We start from the raw sequence: 24,823 nt of genomic DNA, 5'->3' as shown, positions 1-24,823 counted from the left end.
GCCCTGCAGCTGTGAGTCTGGCTTTTAGAACACTGACAGTTGGTTCTTACTGAGCATGCCCAGGCTTATAATTGACTTTAATGTTAATTTTTATAAATTAGTTAAAAATTAGGTAGGCATTTTTTAAACTGCAGACGATGAAGGTCAGAGTATGGGGCAAGGTCAGTAATAGGATTCCAGGTACTTTGTGAACAAGCCTGATTTTTAATGAATTTCAGCAGATTATGAGAACTCTGCCAGAAAAAAGTCCAAAAGGGCTCTGGGTTTCCCCCCTCTCTTTTTAGACTTTGAACTCTTGATTCTCTCTGTTTTGTGTATCGCCATGAAAATGTATAGGGTTGTTAAGCAAGCGTTTCTGAGTTCAGGAGTATAAATTTTATAAGGTTTTGTTTTAATGGGCTTGAATGAGATTATGGGAAGCATCAGCATGGCATGGGGGGCATTTTCAATTTAACATTGCAGAATGTGAAAAATCCATGCTGGCTATAGTAATAAACCAATATTAAAACTTAAGAACCTTAAATATATACAAATGAGCAGAAATATTATTTAGAAGAAGCCTTGCCAAATAGAAATATCTTCAGTGCCCATCTAAAAATAGACACAAATTCCGTAGAAGAAAGTTCAACTGCTGTGTACTCACCGCTGGTAAGATTTACCTGATACATACCAATCTGATCTTCTCTACTGTTCAGCCCATGAGAAAGGCCTCTGAAGCTTATCATAGGTCATCTCTACTTAAGCCATATAAGGCTTTAAAAGATTAATACATTGTAAGAAACAAACTGGTAACAAAGGTTAATTTGGTATGATTGGAGAGAAGAGCTTGGCCACAATGAGTTCAATGAATTCCTTGCATATTGTTCATGGTTTTTAGAGTGGTTTCAAAATAGTGTTTTATGCTTCATATTTGAAAGCACAAATAACAATGACAGATGTTGGATAGCTTGTGTGCCCTAAGATTTGGTAACTGAGCCTGGGACTTGGATTTTTATTTATTTGCCATGTTACTTGCACATTCTTACCACCGTAACAGTTTGTACTTCTACTTGGTAAACTGCTGCCAACACCTGCATATTGCCTTCCCCCAAAGCCCCTGAAGAAACAGGAACAAGCTTAATCTTGGGTCTAAGTTAATGTCTTGCACCAGAGTCTAAATGCATTTGCATACACCTTCAGTCAGAGCACAACAGTGCATACTAATGGGGGCGTGGCTTGCCATCCGGCAGAATGGCGGCGTACAGCCGAGGCTCCTGCATTCACAGAACAACTATCGCATGTAAAACCCTGCAAATCGTAAGCAGTTTTCTTCTAACCATTAAGATCGGGTAGGTGATGTCTCAAACAACCCAAGGATCCCCAGCAAAAATCCTTAAATTCAGCACGGAAGCTAAAATTAGCACAGACTTCACAGGCCTGTCAGAAGCGGAGAGTGAAACTGACATGGCTTGGGGAGGCCAGAAGGCCCTCAAAGGCAGGAAACAGACAAGGTCTATGTCAAACGATTACGACCCAGATGATTACATAGATAAAATTAGAAAAGCTCTCTCAACTGATTGGGCAAAGGCTCTACAACCACTAGAGGAGAAAATAGAAAGCCTTTCAACACAAATGAAGGAAATAACTAAAATGGCTAATGCAGCCATGGATCTAGGTTTAAGACACAACGAAAAGTTAGAGAGGCTAAAAATGGCAACTAAAGAATTAGAGCTGAGAGTGGCAGAACAGGAGGATTGGGCCCGAAGAGGCAATATTCGGGTGAGAGGGATCCCTGAAAAAGAGGAAGGGGCAGATATGTCCAAGTTTAATACACTTAATCTGGGAGTAACTCTCTCAGCCAAAGACATCGAGAGACCACACAGGGCACTGGGAGCTCGCCCTAAACCTGACGTTCCTCCAAGGGACATAATCATCAAATTTGAGCGTTTTAAAATAAAGGAGAAAATCTACAAAGCACTATGTAATCTTAGGGAAATCAAGTACAATAACAATATAATTGATATCTTTCAAGATCTTAGTCCTGACATGCTGAGCAGGCGGAAAAACTTTAGACCATATACAGCTGCACTACGAGAGGCAGGAATTAGATATTGGTGGGGATTCCCCTTTAAGCTAGTGGTGGTCTACGAAGGGAAATTCTTTTTTTTTTTCAATTAATTTTTATTCACATTTTCAAAACCAAAACAATACAAAAAGAAAAAACACATCAATAACTAATACAATAAAAAAAGAAAAAAAAACATATAAAAGTATTGACTTCCGATTTATCATAGTTCAGCTATAAATCTATAATATATAACAAACCTGTCTCTTAATAGATTATAGAATCACCTTCCTCCAACGGTTATCTTAATTGGTTTCAAATCTCATTAACATCATATCATTTTATTCTTCCACAAAAAGTCAAAGAGAAGTTTCCATTCCTTGAGATATATGTCCATCAATTTTTTTTCTAGATAAACCTGTCAATTAATCCAACTCATCAAATCTACTAAGTCCAATAATTTCAAATCGCTCTTCTTCCATTATCCGTATTGATTCCATCTTCCATCTTTACGCACCCAATAATCTTGCTGTCATAGTCATATAATAAGAGTCTGATAGGAATTTCCTTTATCAGAGATATTTTCTTGCCATCAATTCCGAACGTATCACTGAAGTATTGTTGCAAAGCCGCATCTCTGTTCCTCTTTTTTACATGATACACTAGCACATCTCTTGAAGATTTTTCCATTGACACAAAGCAGGGATTAATTCTGTTAACTTTCTCCATTTCAAATTCCATCAAAACCTTCCAGTCCAGGAATTTTTTTAAGCCAATAATATCTTTATCTCCAATCTCTTCAATTCCTTCAGGGACAGCGCTGAGTTCCAAAGTGTAATATTTATCTCCAGGATCCATCACAGCCAGGAAATCCAAATCTTTTTCCATGTCCATATTTAATCCAATCTCCATAGTTTGAACCTTGTCTTTAATTTCTCTTTCATCTTTTTTTGGTTTTCCAGATCTATCTTTATTCTCCTTTCTCATAGAATCCTGAATTTCTTTCAGCACCTGTCTCATTTCATCAAATTCAATTCTCAACTCTTGACAATTATTTCTCAGTTCTTGTTTTATTGACTTAATCCCATTCATTATTTTCTGAAACATGTCTAAAGGTAAAGTCCCTTTTTGTACATCCATGATCTTCTTAATTGTCATTCTTAAAGCCAAAGGAACAAAACTCTTTCAATTTTCAATGTCCCAAGCAAAGAGCAGTTTATTTCTTTATCCAGTTATAAAGGAGTTAATCTTTCAAACCAACTGGCATCACACACTAGACAGCCCTTATCTCTTATATGCCCAGAAATACAAAAACAGCTTTAGTTCACAGCGTCCAAATGACTAGTAACAGAAAGAATGTGCAGATTCGTCAAAGAAAAAAAAAACAGAAAAAATAGTCCCAGGCTTCTATTACACAAAAGTCTTATAGATCAAAAAGATTTTTCTTTTCTCTTCCAAAGAAACCCCTCATCTGTTGTAATCCTTAGAATGCTATTTTCCATGTCAGCTTTTTGCAATAAAAAAAAGATAAGCTATTTTTATTTTCTTCACCCTTAATTCCGTAAGTAAAGAGAAGGAAAGTTTTGGCTCACCCAGATTTTCTTAATTGCTGATCCTCTGACAAATCTCTTTAGCTGTATAGATAAGAAAATAATGAGCATAGACAGGAGGATATGCCTGTTAGTCCGTTTTCTTCAAAAAGAAAAAAAAAACGGCTCACTTGTTCAGCTGAGCTAGCATAGAAATCCTTGCTTCGTCCGAGTTGCTGGAAGACCTTCTTTCACAGACAATTCTGATGAATTCCAGTCTCCAACAATCACAACAAAGCTGTGTGGGAAATCTCACGTTTCTTCCTTATCCGGAAGAAATTATCCCCAGTCAAAAAAGACCCTTCTGGCTGGATTTAAAGCTGAAAAAGTTTCATCCAAGACAGGAGCCCGTCTCGGAGGCTGCACAGGCGTAGGGATCCTCCTGGGAAGTCCTGAAGGGAAATTCTTTACAGCAAGCACAGGAAAGCAAGCAGAGAAATTACTCTGCGATCTCCACGTCTCATCTGACAAAAATAAACAGCAGGACAAACAAGTCTCTGACTTGAATGAAGGGAACACTCCATGGGAACATCAAAAGAGTAAAAGAAGCAAGAACAACAAAAAACAAAAAGACAATATAGCACAGTTGGAAGGGGAGAGCAGCAGAAGCAGCGATCCTACTCTGGTAAACTGATGGTTGAGCGCACCTATCCATACCTGCACCCGATCTGATCTACATACAAGCATGCAGGGTTAATTGAGTGAATTATATAGGCTATCATAGCCACATTTCTCTCATCAGTCCATGAAGGGAGAAGACCTATGTGTAAGTATGGTCCCCGCTATCCCACCACCACCCAAGCGGGTTGAGGCAATTCTCGGTGCTGTCTCATGGCGGTCAACTAATTACAGACTGCCCTCGCCGGTTGGTTGGTTTCTGTTCTGTTTAGTTTTCCCCCCACATGGGGTTATAAGGTTCAGAGTACAGGCAAGGCACCATCTCTCTGGTATCAAAAAAGCAAAACCGCATTTGAATACTCTCACTCTCCCTTCTCAATATTATGAACATGAGGATTAGAACACTAAAGATACTCAATGTCAATGGCTTGGGATCCCCCATCAAACGCACCAGAGTAGTAACAGCACTCAAACGCGAACTTCCAGATATAATTTGCCTCCAAGAGACTCACCAGGCTAAAAGGTTTCAGGGCAAACTTCTGAAAGGGGGCTGGATAGGCGAGCAGGTTTGTGCCACAGGAACTTCAAAAGCTACGGGGGTGGCCATCCTGGTGGCTAAAAAATGCCCCCTAGTGGTGAGAGATAGTTTATCAGATCCAAATGGTTGCTATGTAATAGTAAATGGTTTGATCGAAGGGGAACAACTAACTTTCTGTGCCATATATGCTTCCAATAAAAGACAGCTGACCTATCTAAGAACAACACTACAGACAATAGAGAACTTTGCCCACGGTCCAATCGTTATTGGGGGAGACATTAATAGCTGCCTCAATAGCAGGCTGGATCGCAGCAACAGTAAACGAAGGGAGTGCAACAACGATACTGGCGTATCACCTATTTACATCCCACAACCTGCTGGACCCTTGGAGAATGCTTCATCCTTCAGAAAGAAATTACACTTTTTACTCCCACAGGTTTCATTCACATTCAAGGCTGGATCACATTTTCATCAATAAAGAGGCATGGGAGAGAGTAATTGAGGCCGAAATAGGAGTAAATATTGTATCGGACCATGCTCCAATATCACTTACACTGTACAAAAAGTCAACCTTGAGGCAAACTACCTCATGGAAATTCAACCCCACTTTACTCGCTAATGAAAACTTCAGCTCCAACATGAAGGAAACCATTGATCATTACTTCCAAGAAAACAACACTCCAGAGGTTGGGTTGCACGTGATTTGGGACGCTATGAAGGCAGTCGTAAAGGGGCATTGCATCAAGGAAGCCAGCTTCCTCAAGAGAGAACGTCAAAAATATGTCAAAAGTATCCTGGATGATATAGATAAACTGGACAAAGAGTTTAAAAGGTCTGGAGATAGGAAAATAGGCCAAACACTGAATACTAAACAAAGAGAACTCCAATCCCTGGAAATAGAAAAAGCACATGTGGCAATGGCCTATACAAAAAGACAATATTATGAATTTAGCGACAAGGGTTCTAAACTATTAACTCATGCCCTTAAAAAGCAACAATCTCGAAATCTCATCCCAGGAATTAAAAATGAAAATGGATCTTTGCTTCTGGACTACAGGAAAATTAATGAGGAATTTGCAACGTACTACTCAAAACTATACACGTCAGACAAACCAGATGACCACAAAATAGAAGAGTATCTGGCACAATTAGAATTGAAAAATCTATTTGAATCAACCAGTGACGACTGAAGAAGTCATCAATGCTATCAAGAATCTGAAAAATGGCAAAGCTCCAGGCAATGATGGATTCACCAGCGACTTCTATAAGGCATTTAAAGTGGATCTTGCTCCCTGGCTGACTCAATTATTTAACAGCATTCTGTTGTGGGGAGCAATACCTGACACTTGGTGTAACTCAAAAATAATAGTACTACTAAAGCCTGTCAGAGATCCCCAGTCACTGAATTCCTATCGCCCCATAGCACTTATAAATCAAGATGCCAAATTATTAACTTCAATAATGGCTAAGCGACTGAATGTATTTATTAGACAAGTTATATCCCCAGATCAATCTGGGTTTATGCCAAGACGTAATATAGCAGATTCAATACGCAGGGTCCTGAATATTATACATGTTATCAATACTAACAAACTTTCTGCAGCTTTGGTCTCTCTTGATGCATTTAAAGCCTTTGATAGGGTGGAATGGGGGTTCCTAAAAAAGTGATTGCATAAAATGAACTTTGGAAAAGCATTTTCACATCTGATTGACCAACTATATTCAGAATCATCAGCAATAATATGCACAAATGGTCTAGAATCTCCCTGTATAGAATTGGGAAGGGGAACTAAACAAGGATGCCCTCTATCCCCATTATTTGCCCTCATTATAGAAGCCTTAGCACAAGGGGTAAGGCTTAACTCAGGGATAGAGGGCATCCATGATGGAGGCAAAGATCATACTATTAACTTATTTGCTGATGATGTGTTAATGATGCTTAAGAATCCAGACAGGGCAATCCCCTTTATAAAAGAGGCTCTGGAAGAGTATCGCAATGTTACAGGCTTAGAGATCAAAATCAGTAATGTTATGTTTTAATATGTCCCTGGCCGAACAAAATCGGTTAAGCACAAACTCAGGCTTTCAATTAAGCCATGGCGGTTTCCGCTATCTGGGAGTATTGATCTCTAAAGATCTTAATTAGCTTAGGTGACGCAACTTCAACAAGGTCACAAAGACAATAGTCAAAGAACTGATGGGTTGGCAGCATCTGAAACTGTCCTGGTTGAGCAGGACAGCCGCCATCAAAATGGTCATCTTACCTAAATTATTGTTTCTTTTCCAGGTACTCCCGATTTCAGTACCTAAACAGTGGTGTGGCAAATGGCAGAAAATACTAGAAAAATTTATTGCGAAGGACAAATACAATAGAACAAGTGCAATGACCAGATACAGATACAGAAACATGGGAGGCTTGGGGGTACCTAATCTAAAACTATATTATGATGCTTTCCAACTTAAACATCTGTTGCATATTATTAGGAATTCTGAAGATACAGTGTGGGTAGCCATGGAGGTGGAGAGGACGGTACCCTCAATTCGAGCATGGCCATTTCTATCCCCATCATGGCCACAACTTAAACAGATTCCTAACCCTTTCCTACAGGCAACCTTTTTGGTATGGAAACATTGGCGGGAAACGTTAGCACCCAGCCTTTCTCCTCTCACCCCCTTTCTAGACTTTCCTGAATTCAGGGATAAAGACAAATATGGTCAATACAAAGGATGGGAAGAGAAAGGCTTATATAGGATTCAGGATCTAATTGAAAAAGGCCAACCTATATCAGAGGTCTCATTACGTAGAAAACTGGGACAGACATCCTATCACTGGATGCAGATAGCCCAGGTGCGTTCATTAGCACACAAATTAGGGAAAAGAGCCGACACTAAACGCACACTTACAGCATTTGAGAAAATGTGTATGAGCTCAGCTGCAGAGACAAAAGGTGTAGCAGCTTCAATATATAAAATTCTTATAGCTGCCACAATGGGTAACACTTTAGGTCTTAAGATGAAATGGGAGGAAGAGCTAGGTGTAGGCATGGATGAGCAGCAGTGGAATCAATTATGGTCTAAGCCTCCTATAAGAACTGCCTCAGCTAGAATCCAAGAAACAGCTCTCAAAATACTTCTCCAATGGCATTGGACACCTTTAAAATTATACCACATCAACAAATCTATATCCCCTCTAAGTTGGAGAGGGTGTGAAGTTGTGGGCTCATTTTGCCACATGTGGTGGAACTGTAAACCAGTAATGAAGTTCTGGAATGTGGTTTTTGGGAAAATCTCGGATATTACAGGGCAATTGCTAGCTCCGGATGCGGCCTTGGCCTTGGTGTCCTACACAGGACATTTGAACGTACCCATAGTGCATAAAGACCTGGTTATCCTGTTGCTAGCGGCAGCCCGCATGGAAATCTCATTTCAATGGAAATTAGCAGACGATCTTTCAACTGAACGATGGATGGGCAGAGTATGGGAAATAGCACTTTCTGAAAAACTTATGCAACACGATAGAAAAACGTGCGGGTTAGCAAAAACTGACAAATTTGACGATGTGTGGTACCCGTTCATAGTTTATATTAACAAAACTCTACCAGTTTTCTCTCACCCCATATCACAGGTCTCGCTATGGAGAGGGTCTATCTTTCACACTAACACAGAGAAACTTATAGAACGACAGAATAAAGTCAATGAGTGAAAAATAATTATAAAATCCTATTTTGTTTTTATTCAGGTTTGGACACAAGTTTGGATTATCAACATCATTTGTATATACAATGTACTCCATGTTTGTTGATTAACTGTTCATTTTGCTGTATATTCTGAAAAATAAAATAAAAGATAATTATAAAAAAACAGCGCATACTAATTTCCAACCTATTTTAGTAGGTAATTCTCTGAGAAAATAGAAGGTTGACTTTGAGATTGTAGTTCATGTAGATCTAATTTCCACAAAAGATGTGGACAGCAGTTACTGTAAGGATGAATTGTATGTTTTGTAAAAGTCAGTAGCCTTCTATACCTTGTGTTTCCCTAATCTGCTTGATTTGTCTTCTGCAACTGGTTCACATGCACGTGAATGCAGAGTATCTGGGGCTCCATTTGAGAGCCAATTATCCTTCCTACCTATACATTTTATTCTTTCTAATCATGCAAAGAATATAAGAGGCGTAGATTTGCTGACATTTTGAAGAGCAAAAAGCTTCTCTTCAAAGCTGATTTGTAGGCTCAAACTAATCAAATTTTTATCACCTAGTTTCAGTTATTTGCAGGTGTGACACCTAATTCTTTCCACCTTAATTTTGGTGATCATGGGTAGAGGGAAGTATATAGTCATGGGGAGGTTGTGAATTACCATAGAAGATGAAGGCAAGGCTATGTATGGTTTTTCCTTGCTGTCACTCCTCTCATGGATGGGTTCTTCGTTGCTCATCTGCTGTGCCCACTGGCCTTTGTGTATTGTTGTTTAACGCCAGATTGGTACACAATAAGACCACACTCATCCATGATTTGATTGTGGATGAAGGTTCTGATTTGGTGTGCATTACCTGGGTGGGTAAGCTGGGAGGAATTGATCTGATCCAGTTTTGCCCACCTGGATACTCGGTGCAACGCCAGCACAGGCTGCAGGGACGGGGGAGAGGAGTTGCTGTGGTCTACATAACTTCTATCTCTGTCACTGGGAAACCACCCTGTCTTGGAGCTGGCTGTGAGGGCCTGCACCTGGTGTCGGGTCAAGGAGACTGTAAACTATGGTTGCTGCTGGTGTAACGTCCACCCTGCTGCCCAGCAGCTTCTCTGACTGAGCTGGCGGAGGCCATCTCGGCTGTGGTATTGGAGGACCCAGAACAATAGTCCTGGGTGATTTCAATGTCCATGCTGAGGCTGCCTGTAGTGTTCTGACCATGGGGCTGTCTCAAGTTGTCACCGGCCCGACGCATAGGGCAGGGCACACCCTTGACTTGGTTTTTGCTCCAGATGGAGGAAGGGGTGGTCTGGAAATAGGAGGGGTGGATGTCACCCTATTGTCATGGCCAGACCACTTCCTAGTGAAGTTTAGACTTATGGCTCCCATCCTTCCCTGCAGGGGTTGTGGACAGATTAAGATGGTTCATCCCCAGAGACTAATGGAATCCACAGGGTTCCTGAATGCCCTGGGGGAGTTCCCAGTAGATAGAGCAGGTGATCCTGTTGAAGCCATTGTCACATTGTGGAACGGTTGCCTCCAAGCGCCCTCTCTGGCATTGTGGCCCGGCTTGCACCTTGGTACACCAGTGAGTTAAGGGGAATGAAATAGGCTGGACAATGGCTGGAGCGCAAGTGGTGAAAGACGTGCTGTGAGGCTGATCGGACATGAGTAAAACATCATAACTGTGCCTACTGTGTGGCGGTGAGGGTGGCGAAGAAGGCCCACTTCTCTGCCTCCATCGCATCTTTATGTAGCCATCCAGTGGAGCTTTTCCATATTGTCAGGGGTCTGTTGACATCAACTCCAGGAAATGGAATTTTGGACCCTTCGGAGGCCCACTGTGAATTGTTTGCAAGGCACTTTGAGGGTAAAGTTGCTCACCTCCGTAGCACTCTTGATGTGCCCCCTCCACATCTACTGTAGTCGCCAGTGAGGTGTCCGGTGCAGTGTCTGCTGCAACTTCTGAGCAACGGTTTAAGTTAATGCTGCCTGATGATGGAGACAAGGTGCTTCCGATGATTGGCCAGCAGCGTGTCCTCTCAACCCTTTCCCTTCTTGGCTTATTAAAGCTTGCCGACGGGGGTTGACCAAGTGGATCCAGGGTGTGGTCAACACATCATTGTGGGATGGAGTGGTTCCAGCTGCCCTGAAAGAGGCTGTGACCTGACCACTCCTGAAAAAGCCCACCCTGGACCCATTGGTCTGTGACAATTACCGACCGGTCGCAAATACCCCCTTATGTTGTGTTGCTGGTGTTAAGAGTAGTTGACTCTCTTCTACATTAGTGGTTTAACTTGTCAAATTGGTCCAAACTGAGCAAAGGGCATGGGGAGGGAGATTAGTTGAGGAACTTGGCCAGTAGTATGGAAATTGCCATCATAGCCCTTTGACTATTAAACTGGTGGTAAAGAGCCTTATGAAATGATGTCTCTCCCTGGCTCTGCTAGATCACATTAATTAAGTGTATTCACCTGCTTCCTAGATGGTGTCACTGTGCTCCACATATGGTGTCCTTTTCCCAAGATCTTCCCTTTTTTCCCATGGATTGTGCAGGTCATTGACAGGTGTGGTTTTACTGGGAGACTTTATGGGCAATATCCAGTGTTAGTCATACTCACAGTAGACACATTTAAACCAATGGGCTCATGTAACTTGTATCTAATGACTTCAGTGGGTCTGCTCTTAGTATGACTAACATTGGATATCACCTGATCATGCTTCTAATAATGGCTTAATGGTTAAATGTTTCTAGTCTTATCTTGGTGATCTGTCAAACATAATCTATAAATGGTTTGATTAAAATACAAGTGGTATTAGTGATAAAATATTGTCTGAGATTAAGGGAAATTTGTGCCTCAGTATTTGGATATATTCTTAGAAACATTTCTCCATCTTCTTAATCTTAACGCTAGAATGAAATACAGGCTGGAAAGATTCACATAGATCTTGGTTTTGTAGAAATGTGAGCGGTATACTTCATATTGGAATGTTTACAGAATGTAAACAACTCAGTGTTTACAGAATGTAAAATTTCTGTGAGGTCTGAAACCATGAGAAGAACCTGGGGGTTTTTTGGAGGGAAATAAATTTTGGAAAAAATTGGGGAAAATGTTTAGTGCCCTTTCCAGATTAAAAGTCACTCTTTTACTGTATTTTAGGAACATAAAATTATTATATATAAGTTGGTTTGTCATTAAATTATGTCATGTTTGGTATATTAAAAGTACAGTTTATGGGTAGAGCAGTCCAGCTCGAGGGAAGCCAGTGCAAGAGGAGCCAACAGGAAGGTCTGCGGCATCCAGTTGCCGTTCAGAAGCCTCCGGGCTCGCTGAATGGTGGCTCAGCTTGAGCTACACTCAGGGACCAGAAAGTAAAAGCCAGCTGTCACAAATGCTCTTAACAGGGCGTAAACCCTTTTCAGTGACTTCCATTGCAATTATTTTCTTAGACCAACATTTTTCCTGGTGTAACTTTTGCCTGGATCAGGTCCTGTAGGAGACCTCCGAACACAAGTTGGATATGGCCCAAGTACCCCACCCTGGTCCCCAGAATGCCCCTTTTTTGGGCCCTCCGCCAGCTCCCCTTCTGCTGGGCTAGGCTTCCCCAGTGGACCCCTGGCTTAGCTGATTGCGTCCTGGCTCTGCCGTAGCTAAACCAGGATGACGGGTGTCTGCCTGTCTAGGGACAGCCCAGCTGGGGGTCTGCCATATCCAACTCCCCTCAGCCCAGCGTAAATAGCGGTTGGATTGTGCCCTTAGACAGTAATTACAAATTGGATTTACTTTTTAAATTTTAATTTTTTTTTGTTAGAAATGGAGCTGCTAGCTGCTGAACTATAAGGAACTATCTTTCATTTTGCCAATTCATGAGGAGCAGGCAAGCAACAATAAAAACAGGACAAACCATCTGTTGGCTTGTGTGTAAATACATGTAGAGATTCTTCAGTCACCCCCCTTCTGGTACATCTCTCTCCATAGATAAACACAAAAGACAGCCTCTCAGCTCAGAGGCATAATTCAGAAGAGAAAAACACATAGACTCTGTTAGAACTTTCCCAGTTGCTATCAGATGGCTACCATAGCAACGGCCCTGGCCGTCCGTTCCCAGACAGGGCATAGACATAACTCCCCCTTAACCACAGTTACGTCTTCACACTTGCAGGCTTCATGGAAAACTACTAGAGACAGTAATGCCTACTGGTCACCAGCCCAACAGCCTCCCTTTTTTCCATTAAGACTGCAAAATATACATGAAATACATCTCCATAATACATAGTCATACAGTCATACATTTCTACAATACCTCTTGCAATACATTTCAGTACATTGCATTTTCAGTTCAGTACAGTTCAAACTTACATCTCAGTACAGTTCAAAACTTTATTCACTCAAACTTTGGTTCAACACATGTCAAATAAAGTGTCTCAGGATCCATGTCTACAACTTTATTCATTCCAGGACTTGTTATTAATCCCACAGTAAATCTGTCAGGCGGTTTGCCTAAATTCGCTCTCGTGGAGCGTCTTAAAGGAACCAGAGCCTCGGCTCTCTCTGCCCCCCCATTTGTGCTTGTGCTTGGCACAACCTGCGCAGGAGCTTCCATTTCCTCAGCTTTTCGTTTCTTTGATCTGCGTTTTCTAGAAATGAGCTCATTCAAAGCAACTCTGAGAGGTATTTGTGTACCTTCCACTTTCACGTTAACATCTGGCTGAAATTTCTGTGATTGTGTTCGTGTTTGTGTTTGTGTGTCATTTGTTCCTGTAAGAAGGACTGTCTCCCTTTGATCCCAAGGCTTTTCTGAGACTTTAATGCTTCTACTCAGAATTAACTGCTGTGTTTCTGGACACCAAACTCTGTAATATGCATTCTGAAATCCCAAAACAAAACCTTGCTGTGCTCTGGGCGCAAGCTTGCCCCTCCTTTTTCCCTGTGGAATGTGGATCCAGCACCTTGCCCCGAATTTTTTAATGTGTTGTATTCTAGGCTTTCTGCCAGTAAGTTTCTCATAAGGAGACATTCCAATAGCACTGTGTAACACCCTGTTATGAATATAATTCGCATAAAGAATTGCTTCTGCCCAGAAAGAATTCCCTAAACTGCAATCCAGCAGCATGGCTCTCATTGCTTCCCCAAGCACCCTATTTTTTCTCTCAGCAGTTCCATTGGAAAACAGGCTGTGTGGAGCAGTGAAATTCTGGTTTATTCCCTTACTCTCCAGAAAGTCACTCAATGCTTTACTCGTAAATTCCCCACCTTGGTCCGAGCGTATAGCCCCTACCGTGACCAAGTGTTGAGTTTCGATTCTCTTAATGAACAGTTTCAGCTTCTGCTCAGCTTCACTTTTATGCTTTAACAGAAAAACATGACAAAATCTTGAAAAATCATCTACCAGTACCATGTAGAATTTTGCACCTCCCCGTGAAGCATTTATTGGCCCTGCTAAATCAACATGTACTAGCTGGTAGGGAGCTGTTGTGGTTCTCTCAGCCTCCCGGTTTATTGGTGCAATAGTCATTTTAGCTTGATTACAAGAATCACAATCCATTAACTGTCCACAATCTTTTAAACGCATGTCTTCACTGTGCAAAGGGGTTTTCCTTATCGTGTCAAGGTTTGCATGCCCCAGCCTTTGATGCCATTCATGGACGCAGCCCTGATGTACCTGTGCCTCAGCATTTAACACAGCACACCCTGCTTGACTGCTCTTTATTACAAACTGTGAATCATTAAGGCTTCCCTGCATGCACACTTCAGCTCCCCTCATTATAAAACATTGGTCTTTGTGGAACAAAATTGAATAATTACAACTCACCAGTTTGCTAACTGATAAAATATTATGAGCCAATTCCGGAACAAACAAACAGTCTGACATTATGCCAAGCTTGTCAAACTTAACCAGACCTTTAGCTTTTACGGATTTCCGTGATCCATCAGCAAGTAAAACAAAGTCTCTCACTTCTTCTGAAACGTAAAACAAACGTCTGTCTTTAATTAATATATGGCTTGCTCCGCTGTCGAGCAACCAGTTCACAGGTCGTAAATCTTGAGAGTTCTGTTTACAAACAAAGTTCACACTTCCCTGCTTCAAGCCTCCGTCCCTGGAGTTTCGCTTGATTGCACAATCTTGATGGAGATGCCCACGAGCCCCACTGGCAAAACAAGACTTCAGCCGCTGCTGCTCCCGCTTGTTTTCCTGTCTGCTTTCGACAGCCTGCTCCGGTTCGGCACTTTTCTCCTCCTTGCTTCTGACAGCCTCCACCGGCTGGGCTCTCTGCGCCTCCTGCCTCCGCTGCCATTCCTGGGACAAATCCTGCAACGCGTCCCAGATGTGTTTAGCCGACGGCTCATCTCTCACACACATCAGTTGAGAATCCGATAGAGCCAAGATTATAAACGCCCGCGCCCTCTGGTCTCGATGCTTCCAGGCCGCGGTCGGTACCGCCGGGGGTTTTTCCTCAATCACGTCCCATAAATCCTCTGTTATCAGCAAAGCCCGCATCCTCGGCTTCCAGCTGCCATAATTCTTGTCATTAAGTCGTTCCATCGGCAAGCCTCCCCCAGACAGGTTTACAGCCATGTTGCTCACCTCCGTCTGGTTCAATCAATCAAGCTGCCCTCTCTGGAACTCCGTCTGCCGTTCAGACCAGCAACTTACTCCGGTGTAATGCGCTGTGGAGCGTAACCATCCTCTGCTACCACTGTTGGCTTGTGTGCATTGTTGTGTGAAACAGCATACATTACGTTGGAGTTAAGTTGAGCAAGAAACATCTTCAGAGCATGTTAAGAGTCTTTATTGAAAGACATTAAGGCCAGAGGCTTAAGAGTAAATACATGTAGAGATTCTTCAGTCACCCCCCTTCTGGTACATCTCTCTCCATAGATAAACACAAAAGACAGCCTCTCAGCTCAGAGGCATAATTCAGAAGAGAAAAACACATAGACTCTGTTAGAACTTTCCCAGTTGCTATCAGATGGCTACCATAGCAATGGCCCTGGCCGTCCATTCCCAGACAGGGCATAGACATAACTCCCCCTTAACCACAGTTACGTCTTCACACTTGCAGGCTTCATGGAAAACTACTAGAGACAGTAATGCCTACTGGTCACCAGCCCAACACCATCAACCTTATAGCAAAGAAATAAAATTATTATGTTCTCCACAGTGTCACATAGACACAAAGCACTCCTTTTCATAGACAGAGCTGAGAAAAAGATGTGGGGAAACAAAAATTCATTGAATACCAGAGCTATGGAGTCGGTACGCCAGACCTTCGACTCTGACTCCTCTATTTTTCTACTGTCCGACTCCGACTCCTTCATAAATGGCAAATGTATATTAACTAGTAATAACACATTTACTGTAGTAAAATGGTAGCACAAGGCATTTCATCACCACCACGTGAATCCAGAGCTTGGAAAAGTTACTTTTTTGAACTACAACTCCCATGAGCCCAATCCCTGGGCTAATGGATTGAAGGATGGATTGCTTCATTCTTCCTCTTCCAGTCTGATTCATAGAAGGCTAAAAAAAAAACCCTAGTCTGCTGTATATGCTGGTTTGCAGCCAGGATGGAAATGCAGGCCTCTAACTAAATAAAATTATAAAGGTAGTAACACTTATTTACAAGGCCATGTTAAATAGACAGTTAAAAATAATACTAAGTGATTCTGCTTTTCCAGAGTAATGGATGCGTTTATCTCCAGTTATTTCAACCTTGGAGTGAAGGAAACAAAACCTTCTGAGGTGAAGGCTGTATGCATTTAGTTTCATCTTTACTCCCAAGTTGTTTTCCTCAGTCTTGATCATTGGATAAATACTATTTTAAAAATCTTGTAGCTAGGTGCTTGTTTCAAGCCTCAGCCATAAATACATTTACATCAGCTTCAAGTCTGCCAATTCTAAATCTAAACAAGCTTTGAAACTTATGGTAGCCTCGTCCATGCAGTCACGCACATCCTGCTATGTTTGAGAAACAGGCACAAATTAACTTATTAGCACTATTGTCTGCCCTTCCCCGGCAGGTCCCAAGGCAGTCTACAGAAGTTTAAAATACACTATTAAAAACCATTAAAATACATTACATTCACAGGAATAGGGTGGGTCCTGAAAATCTATAAAGTGCCGAAGGCTAGAGTAAAGAGGTGCGTCTTTAGCACTTGCCAAAAACTGTACAGTGAAAGTGCCAAACACACCTCTGTAGGGAGGGAATTCCACACCTTGGGGGCTGTCTCCCAGGCCACCACAACCCCAAAGGCTCCCTCTGCTGATCTTAACACTTGAGAGGGTCTGTAGGGAAGGAGACGATCTCCCAGATATTTGGGGCCTAAGTCGTGTAGGGTTTTAAACACTAATGTGAGCACCTTGAATTGGGGCCAGAAATGAACTGGCAACCAATCCAACTGTTTTAGAACAGGGGTTATATGAATTCTAAAAGCAACCCCAGCCAGTAATCTTACTGCTGCATTTTGGACCAGTTGAAATTTCCAAGTCATCTTAAAGGGCAGCCCATATAGAGCACATTGCAGACATCCAATCTTGAAGTTGCCAGAGCATGGAGTACTCTTGCCAAGTCAGAAGGGGGCATAGATGGTGAACCAGCCAGAGCTGGAAATAGGCACTCCTACTCACCCAGGCCGAGCCTCCAGTGACAATGCTGGATCCAGGAGTACCTCCAAGCTACAAAAGTGCTAATTCCAGGGGAGAGCAACCCCGTCCAAAGCCAGCCATCTTTCCATCTCCAGGACTCAAAAACTTGGAACTCATAGCACCTCTGTCTTTTCAAGATTCAGTTTTCAGGATCCAGCCCATCATTGCCTCCAGATACCTGTCTAACACCTCAGCTGCCTCTCCCAATTCAGATGGACCAGGGTGACCTGAGCGTCAGCCTCATATTGTTGAAACTTCCCTCCAAAACTCCTGATGACCTCTCCCAGCATCTTCGTATAGATGCTAAATAGCATGGGGGACAAGATGGAACTGTGTGGAATACCACAGGAAAGCTCCCATGGTGTTTGAACAGAAGTCTCCCATAAACACTTTCTGGAAATATTGCTGGAGATAGGAGCAGAACCATGAAGTACAGTACCCCCAATCCCCCCACTGAGCAGCTCCAGAAAGATGCCATGGTAAGTGGTATCAAAAGCCATGAAAAGATCAAGAAGAACGAACAGGCTTGCACTTCCCCTGTCTCTCTCGACAAATGTCATCAACCCAGGTGACCAAGGCAGTTTCAGTGCCATGACTGGGCCTAAAGCCAGACTGAAATGGATCCAGGTATTCGGTCTCCTCCAAGTGTGCCTGAAGTTGGACTGCCACTACCTTCTCGAGCATTTTACCCAAAAAAGAAATATCTGTTAGGAGGGGACACACCACAGCCTCTTTCAAGGCATGTAGTACTTTATCCTCCTCGTGAAGCATTGATAACTCCCTGGACCCACCCAGTCAACTCCTAAGGCAAGGGTCAAGGGGGCAGGTGCTTGGCTGCATTTCTTCAAACAGCTTGTCCACGTCTTCAGCTGCAGTCATAGAAACTGATCCAGAACAGATGGGACATACTGTGCACTGGATGCCTCTACTAGACTTGCTCTAATTGAGGCATCCAACTTGGTCCTAGTCTGAGTGGGTTTGTCCCTCAAGTGCCCCCCAGAGTTGTTACAGGAGGCTGCCGAAGGTGTTGGAGCAAACCTCTCTTGGCAAGATGACAAAATCACATTCACCACTCTGAATAGTTGTGCTTGTGGATGGAGTGATGGCAGAGAACTAGGCTTTCTTTGTTGCTGCAGCATGATAGGTATGATAATTCTCTGAGGCATTTTAATCTAAGTTATTTATGTAAATGTTGTAATTGGTATTTTAGATGATGTACTTTTATATTTGTTATATTGATCTTGTAATTTTATTATTGTATATGTTTCTATGTTTGCCGCCCAGAGAGCTGTTTGCTAGTCGGGCGGGATATAAGCTGAATAAAATGTAATGTAAAAATGTAAATATGACCTCACATGTACTCGGTCTGGTTCAGACCGAGATTTACATTACCTGTGCTCTAGCCGTCTGCTGTCTATCCTCTTGTTTCATCACATGCAGGTCTCTAGAGTACCAAGGTGACCTATGTGCTCCACAGCAACAGCGAGGGCACTCCGGAGCAATCATGTCAATGGCTCTAAGCACCTTAACATTCCACAGTGTGCCTTGACAGGAGTGTCAGTCATATTGGCTGAAAAATAGCAAGTGGTAAATGTGCAAGATCAAACAGAATAAATGGATTGACTTTAGAATAAACGATATCATTAAGAATTCTCTGTTTGGATAACTTCTGGACACGTTGAGTATTCAACTGGTCAGGCATTGCCACCCTGGCTGTTGTTACGTTCATGTACTTTAGAACTGCCAGGTATGGTAAAGGACAGGTAAGGAGCAGGGCTGTGGAGTTGGTACGCCAGACCTTTGACTCCGACTCCTCTATTTTTCTACTGTCCGACTCCTTCATAAATGGCAAATGTATATTAACTAGTAATAACTAATTTACTGTAGTAAAATGGTAGCACAAGGCATTTCATCACCACCATGTGAATCCAGAGCTTGCAAAAGTTACTTTTTTAAACTACAACTCCCATCAGCCCCAGGGATTGGGCTCGTAGGGGTTGTAGTTCAAAATAGCAACTTTTCCAAGCTCTGGATTCACGCGGTGGTGATGAAATGCCTTGTGCTACCATTTTACTACAGTAAATGTGTTATTACTAGTTAATATACATTTGCCATTTATGAAGGAGTCGGAGTCGGTACATTTCTACCGACTCCGACTCCACCCAGAATTGCTCACGACTCCGACTCCACAGCCCTGGTAAGGAGTGTAGAACCTTGATCTAAATGGTTGTGGCCACCAATAACTCCCCCATGTGCACTAGGTTAATTGTACACACATCATATTTTCTGGGGCAAAACTGGACTTAAGAACCGGGTACAGTTTGCATAGAGATATGGAACCCCATGTAAGTTGGTAAGTCCTGGGGGTGGGAATAATAACTAGTTACTCAGAACGCCAGTATCTTGGGAAAGACCCTTGCAAGTGGCTCTGCCCACATCGTTGAGGCATTCATATGTAGCCCCCATCTCTGTGGGACAGTATCATGGAAAGGAGTTGTCTGAAGGTCACCTTCATGGAGAGGCATTTTTGCATGTGCTTGGAGGCTGGGGCTGAGCCCTGGCATTGACAGTTGGTTCCAAAGCAGAACTGGTTTCGTGTTTCTTTTGACAATGGCCCATATTTTCTCTCTGTGCACAAAAACTTTATGCATCTGTTTTGGATGTATTTTTCTATTGATGGGAACATTCTCTCCAGCCCACCCCCCAATGCAAACATTTTCTTTGTTTTTCCACAGTATTGTGCAGCTTTGATTTGTAGCATGGTTGACCGCTGCAAAATTTAAATCTTCTCACAGACAGTTTCATGGGATCACTGTACCAGGTATTAGCTGATTACTTAGATTGATTTGCTCAAGTGTTATGGCTGGCTACAGTATTTTTTGCTTGTGCAGAACTTAACTGATGGCATGCTTTATGATTGCTCTCTTTATCATTCTGCTGATGAAAAATATCCGCTAAAATGTTCCCTGTGCTTCACTCCTGGTTGCAAAAGACCAGGAGACAGAAAAACAGAGCCTGTATAGCAAGTAGTGGGGAAGGGAGGAAAGGTGCAAGCAGAATGCAGTGCTACCCCTCCTCTCCAATTTATGCTTGGCAAGACGCAAAAACATACTTCGTATAGTAATATTTCTTAAGAAAAAAGCTGACAGCACCTAGCATAAGGCACACCTTTCCTGTTTTTGTATTTAAAATCATCAAAATACAAAATAAGGCATTGATTTTTGACAGAATTAAGTCAGCTGTTGGTATAAAGAGGGCTGAAGCTGAGGATATTTTATATTGCTGTATGGCTGGCAGGGGGAGGTAGAATAGCCTTAGTTTTTAGGTGTTAAATAGGTTGCACGTTTGTGGTAATTCGAGTTATTTTAGGTATGATAAGCTAGAGATGAATAAGGCCATAGTTTTGTCGCTGTGTTAAATCTGAAATGGAAAGTGACTAAAAATCCCTACAGCCATTTCATAGTATGCTTGCAGTTTCACAGGACATGTGCCTTGTTTGCTGCTGAATTGCTAATGAAGAGCTCAATATAGCTTGTGATGCATTTCAGTTTTTCTCTGTGGAGACTGGTTAAGGTATTGCTGACATCACAACATACAGCTGATGGTTTTCTATTATGGTTAAGGCTTCAGCAAATGCCTTAACCAACTGCTTCAGTCGTTACCTGACAAATGTCTGAAAAATGAAGAGTGTATGCGTTTAAGAACTAGGCTCTCCTTCAAAGGAGCCCTCCAGAATCTTAGAAAACGGATATTATGGAAACAGTATCTTCAGCAACTTTATATCATGATGTTAAATGCCAGCATGATGCAGGTATATTCATTCTTACATATTCAATGTGGTGAAAGCTCACCATCTAGTTAGAGAATTGTTTGGTGTTTGGGCAAATTTCTTTATAGTATGCTAAGTTTATATCTAGATGGAAAATATTGGATATGGATGTACATAGTTTATTCCTATGCATAAACATATTGTGTTTAACTTTGGAGACATTCTGATGGATTACTGTTAATATGACTGCATAAAAGTCAGTATTTTTAATTTTAAAAGTTTCTATTTCCTGAAAATAATATACAAACTATAAAAAGCTACTTTTTTTAAAAAATGAAATTCTTAAAGGAATTATATATATTGCTGAAAATAACCCCCCTTGTGCATTAAATAGATTCCATCTGGAGATGCTGTGCAATATTAAGTCTGTTTTTGCTAGGCACTAATCTAATTTTTGTTCTGATAATGCAATGAAGACTGTCATAGTGAGAAAATGATTTTCCTTGGGAAAGCTAGGACTAAACTTGCTCAAAATACATTGCAGTTTTTACTTTTTAACTAGTAAATATTGTACTAGTAACAATAAAGTTCTGAGCAAAGTTATAGACAGGTGCAGGCAAGTAAAGAAGGAACAGAAGAATGCTTTAATTGTTTTAAGTGATTAAAATTATTCCATCAAAATTAGCCAGTGAAGAAGTGATTGAATCTTCTTTTGTTTTCTACCAATTGGTACAGATTAAAAGCTTTAAGATAAAATTATAATTCTAGTCAAGTTGGAGGTGTGTTTAAATACTGTATCTTGATTATTTTAATATGCACTAGTATGTTGTGCTGCTGTAGAAATAAAAATAATTGCAGGTTCCGAAAATATTAAGAGGGAAATCTAATTATGGCTTTGTTTTATGAGAGTTCACATAGAGGAGTTCCATTTTTCTTACTGAAAATGTTCTTTTGATCTGTCATAATTAAATGAGCAGTTTAAATGATTTAGAAATTATGACTGATGCTAACACATGTGATGGAACCCTGCCTTCTTCTGTCATAGGCTGCAAAAAATGTAAACCAAGTTCTAAGTTTCCCAAAGTGTTATCTCTTTCAAATGCAAAAAAGTGGGTCTTTATTAATTTGCATGGTTTTCCCCCTCTTTCTTATGCTTCTGTAATATCTAAATTAAATGGATTTAAACATGTGAGAGGAACATTTTGTATGCCAATATTGACAAATTAAATTGATAAAGGTGGTTGTTGGGGAACTGGATAATAGAAATATTAAGAACAAACCATGTTCAGAACTATAGCAATACCTTTTTAATTCTGAAAATTTGTGTACTCAAAGAGTGTTGCTATAAAATGGAATGCCAAAATATGAGAATAATACTTGCGTATGGAAAACCATCTATTTCTAGCATGTAATCGAGCCTTTTTAAAATTCCTTTTAATTTTGGGATACCAGAAGTAATGATTAATTAATTTACCTAAATTATTTTAATGGTTCTGTTGATTAATGAAGAAGTTAGTTAAAATAATGCATTATTATGTAAAATTGATAGTTGATTAGGTGGCATTTTGATATGTAGGTTTAATATTCTAATAACAAAAGAACAGTGAAACAAGGTTTTGCAGCAAAGTGACTGTAGATTTAGTTGGCTATTAGATATGTTTTTCAGGGAGGAATGTGTCCATAATACCTTTGGGCAGTTTCAGATTTTCTTCTAACAGACTTCAGAAGATGCTGTGTAATCATCTGTAAGGGTTTGGTTTTGTGAATACCACTGAAAGCCATTAGACGGTTCATAAATTTGTGAATGCAGATAGAACACTTTCAGTCAATAAATCATGTTGTTTTGCAAGTAGCTCTATTATTTCCCCCCTCCTTTGTATGGTCCTAGGAATTAAAAAGGGATGTGAGCGTATACTGTGGTAACTTTCAATCATGAGTGAATGTTTTTACATTAATTAAGAAGAGCTTTAGAGAAAAATTCTCCAGAGTTGGGCACCTGCTAAGAGATGTGAACCACTGTTATAATACAGGTAGAATGGACCTGAGAGACAGATTCCCAACCTTGCTCAGCTGTGGTGTGGAGCAACCACCCCCCCATTCCAGCTTCGTTCCTCAATATCTAACATGATAATACAGCCTTTCCCAACCTTTGGGTCCACACACGTTGCTGGACTACAATTCCCATCATTCCTGACCATTGGACGTGCTTCCAGGGCTGATGGGAGTTGTAGTCCAACAACTTCTGGGGACTCAGTGGTTGGGAAAGGCTGTGATAACAAAGAAAACAGTTTATGAAATGCTTGGAACATGAAGGTGGTAATAACAGAGAAACAGCCATTATGGAGATAAGAGGGCTAGCAGATGGGTAGGAATTATATAGATGAGAGATGTTTTGACCATGGTATTAGAATTGGTACCATTTCTTGCATTAGGGAGCAAAACCCAAGTCTCTGTTTTCCTGCCAAGGGTTGACTAATATTTTCTATTTAAAGAGCATTCATATATCTGGAAAATAGAAATGGACTGCCTTCAAGTCGATTCTGACTTACGGCGACCCTATGAATAGGGTTTTCATGGTAAGCGGTTTTCAGAGATGGTTTACCATTGCCTTCCGCTGAGGCTGAGAGGCAGTGACTGGCCTAAGGTCACCCAGTGAGCTTCATGGCTGTGTGGGGATTCGAACCCTGATCTCCCAGATTGTAGTCCAACACTCTAACTACTACACCACACTGGCTCTCCATATATCTGGAAACACATGCTAAATCTCTGTTTGTGGATTTTAGCCAATTGCTGTACCTCTGGACATGTTTAATACATGTCTTCAGATGTACAAATGCCTTTCACATACAAGAAAAGATGCTGGTTCTCTAATTGTGCAAAGGAGTCTTTATAGTAGCCAGTTCAGAAACATAAGACTCAGGCATATTGAGGGCTCTATACACTACTGTGCTTAATAGCTTTATAAGAATTGCTGGTAAAACATAATGAAATGGTTAAGAGAAATCTTGCTTAGGATAAACTAAGGCGGCAAGGCCATGTAGGTTTTTGTTTCATTTTCTCTCCCTACTGGATTGTAAAGCAGCTTGTGTAGTTAACTGTCATAATATGTAACTATATATTTTTTTTTGTTATACAAGGTAGATGTAGAAATTTTTAACAATAGCTAAAATGGATGCTAAATGACATCCTTGCCTCTCCCTTTGCTGGCTGATGTTCTTCCATGTAATCTTTAATACCATAAGTGAATTTCAACTAAATTATTCAGAAGACTGTTGTAAAAATATTGACTAGTTCTGATGGATCCACATTTTTAAAGAGTTATAATTGCAGTCCTTAGTCTTCTGACTGTCTGATGGGGGGGGGGAATAATAATAGAAAATAAGAGAAGGAAATGAGATGTGCAGTGAAAAATTGTAGTGTCTCCTCTGCCCCTTAGAGGAGTGCTTCTTCAGGGTTTCAGCCAGCCCCAAATTGGAGACTTGTAGTCCTGTTCAGGCCTTGAGGTGGGGGAGGGTTTTTTGGGGGGGATGCAAACATATACCTCCCTCCCAATTAGATAGTACGACCTCAACTTGAGACCCTGGAGAGCCTTTCCCTGTTCACACAGATGATAGTGAACTAAATGGATAAACAGTCTGATCAGGCAGCTTTTGATAAGTCTACAGTGCTGGGAGGCATTTTGTAGTTATATAATAGAGTGCCTGGGTAGGTGGGAAAGAAGGAAAATACTTGTATGTATGTATGTATGTATGTATGTATGTATGTATGTATGTAAGATTTAATGGCACATGTTTTCTCAATCCTAGTTTCCTATCTTCAGCTATTTGACTAATTTCATCCTTTTCTCTCTCCTTTTCTGTTCTCTCCCCCTCCCCCCCCGACAGTTCAGCATTTTGTACACCCAAGAATCTTGTAGTTCTTTGTC

At 41.2% G+C, this 24,823-nt stretch overlaps 1 protein-coding gene across 10 annotated transcripts in view; it reads left to right on the top strand.

The window, feature by feature from the left end:
- Positions 1 to 24,823, top strand: part of R3HDM1 (R3H domain containing 1) — a 149,245-nt gene that overhangs the window by 19,303 nt on the left and 105,119 nt on the right. Inside the window, exon 1 of one of the 10 annotated variants that reach the window (XM_061608913.1) lies at positions 19,933 to 19,950. The exons of the other annotated variants lie outside the window; for them this stretch is intronic. The gene's annotated coding sequence lies outside the window, so the exon portion shown is untranslated. Of the gene's footprint in view, positions 1 to 19,932; positions 19,951 to 24,823 lie in introns of those variants that run through there. 10 annotated transcript variants of the gene reach the window in all.

The sequence above is a fragment of the Rhineura floridana genome, chromosome 2 (genome assembly GCF_030035675.1).
Source record: "Rhineura floridana isolate rRhiFlo1 chromosome 2, rRhiFlo1.hap2, whole genome shotgun sequence".
Classification (NCBI taxonomy): Eukaryota; Metazoa; Chordata; class Lepidosauria; order Squamata; family Rhineuridae; genus Rhineura; species Rhineura floridana.
Note: the sequence above shows the minus strand (reverse complement) of the source record. Positions and strands in the feature narration are given on the sequence as shown.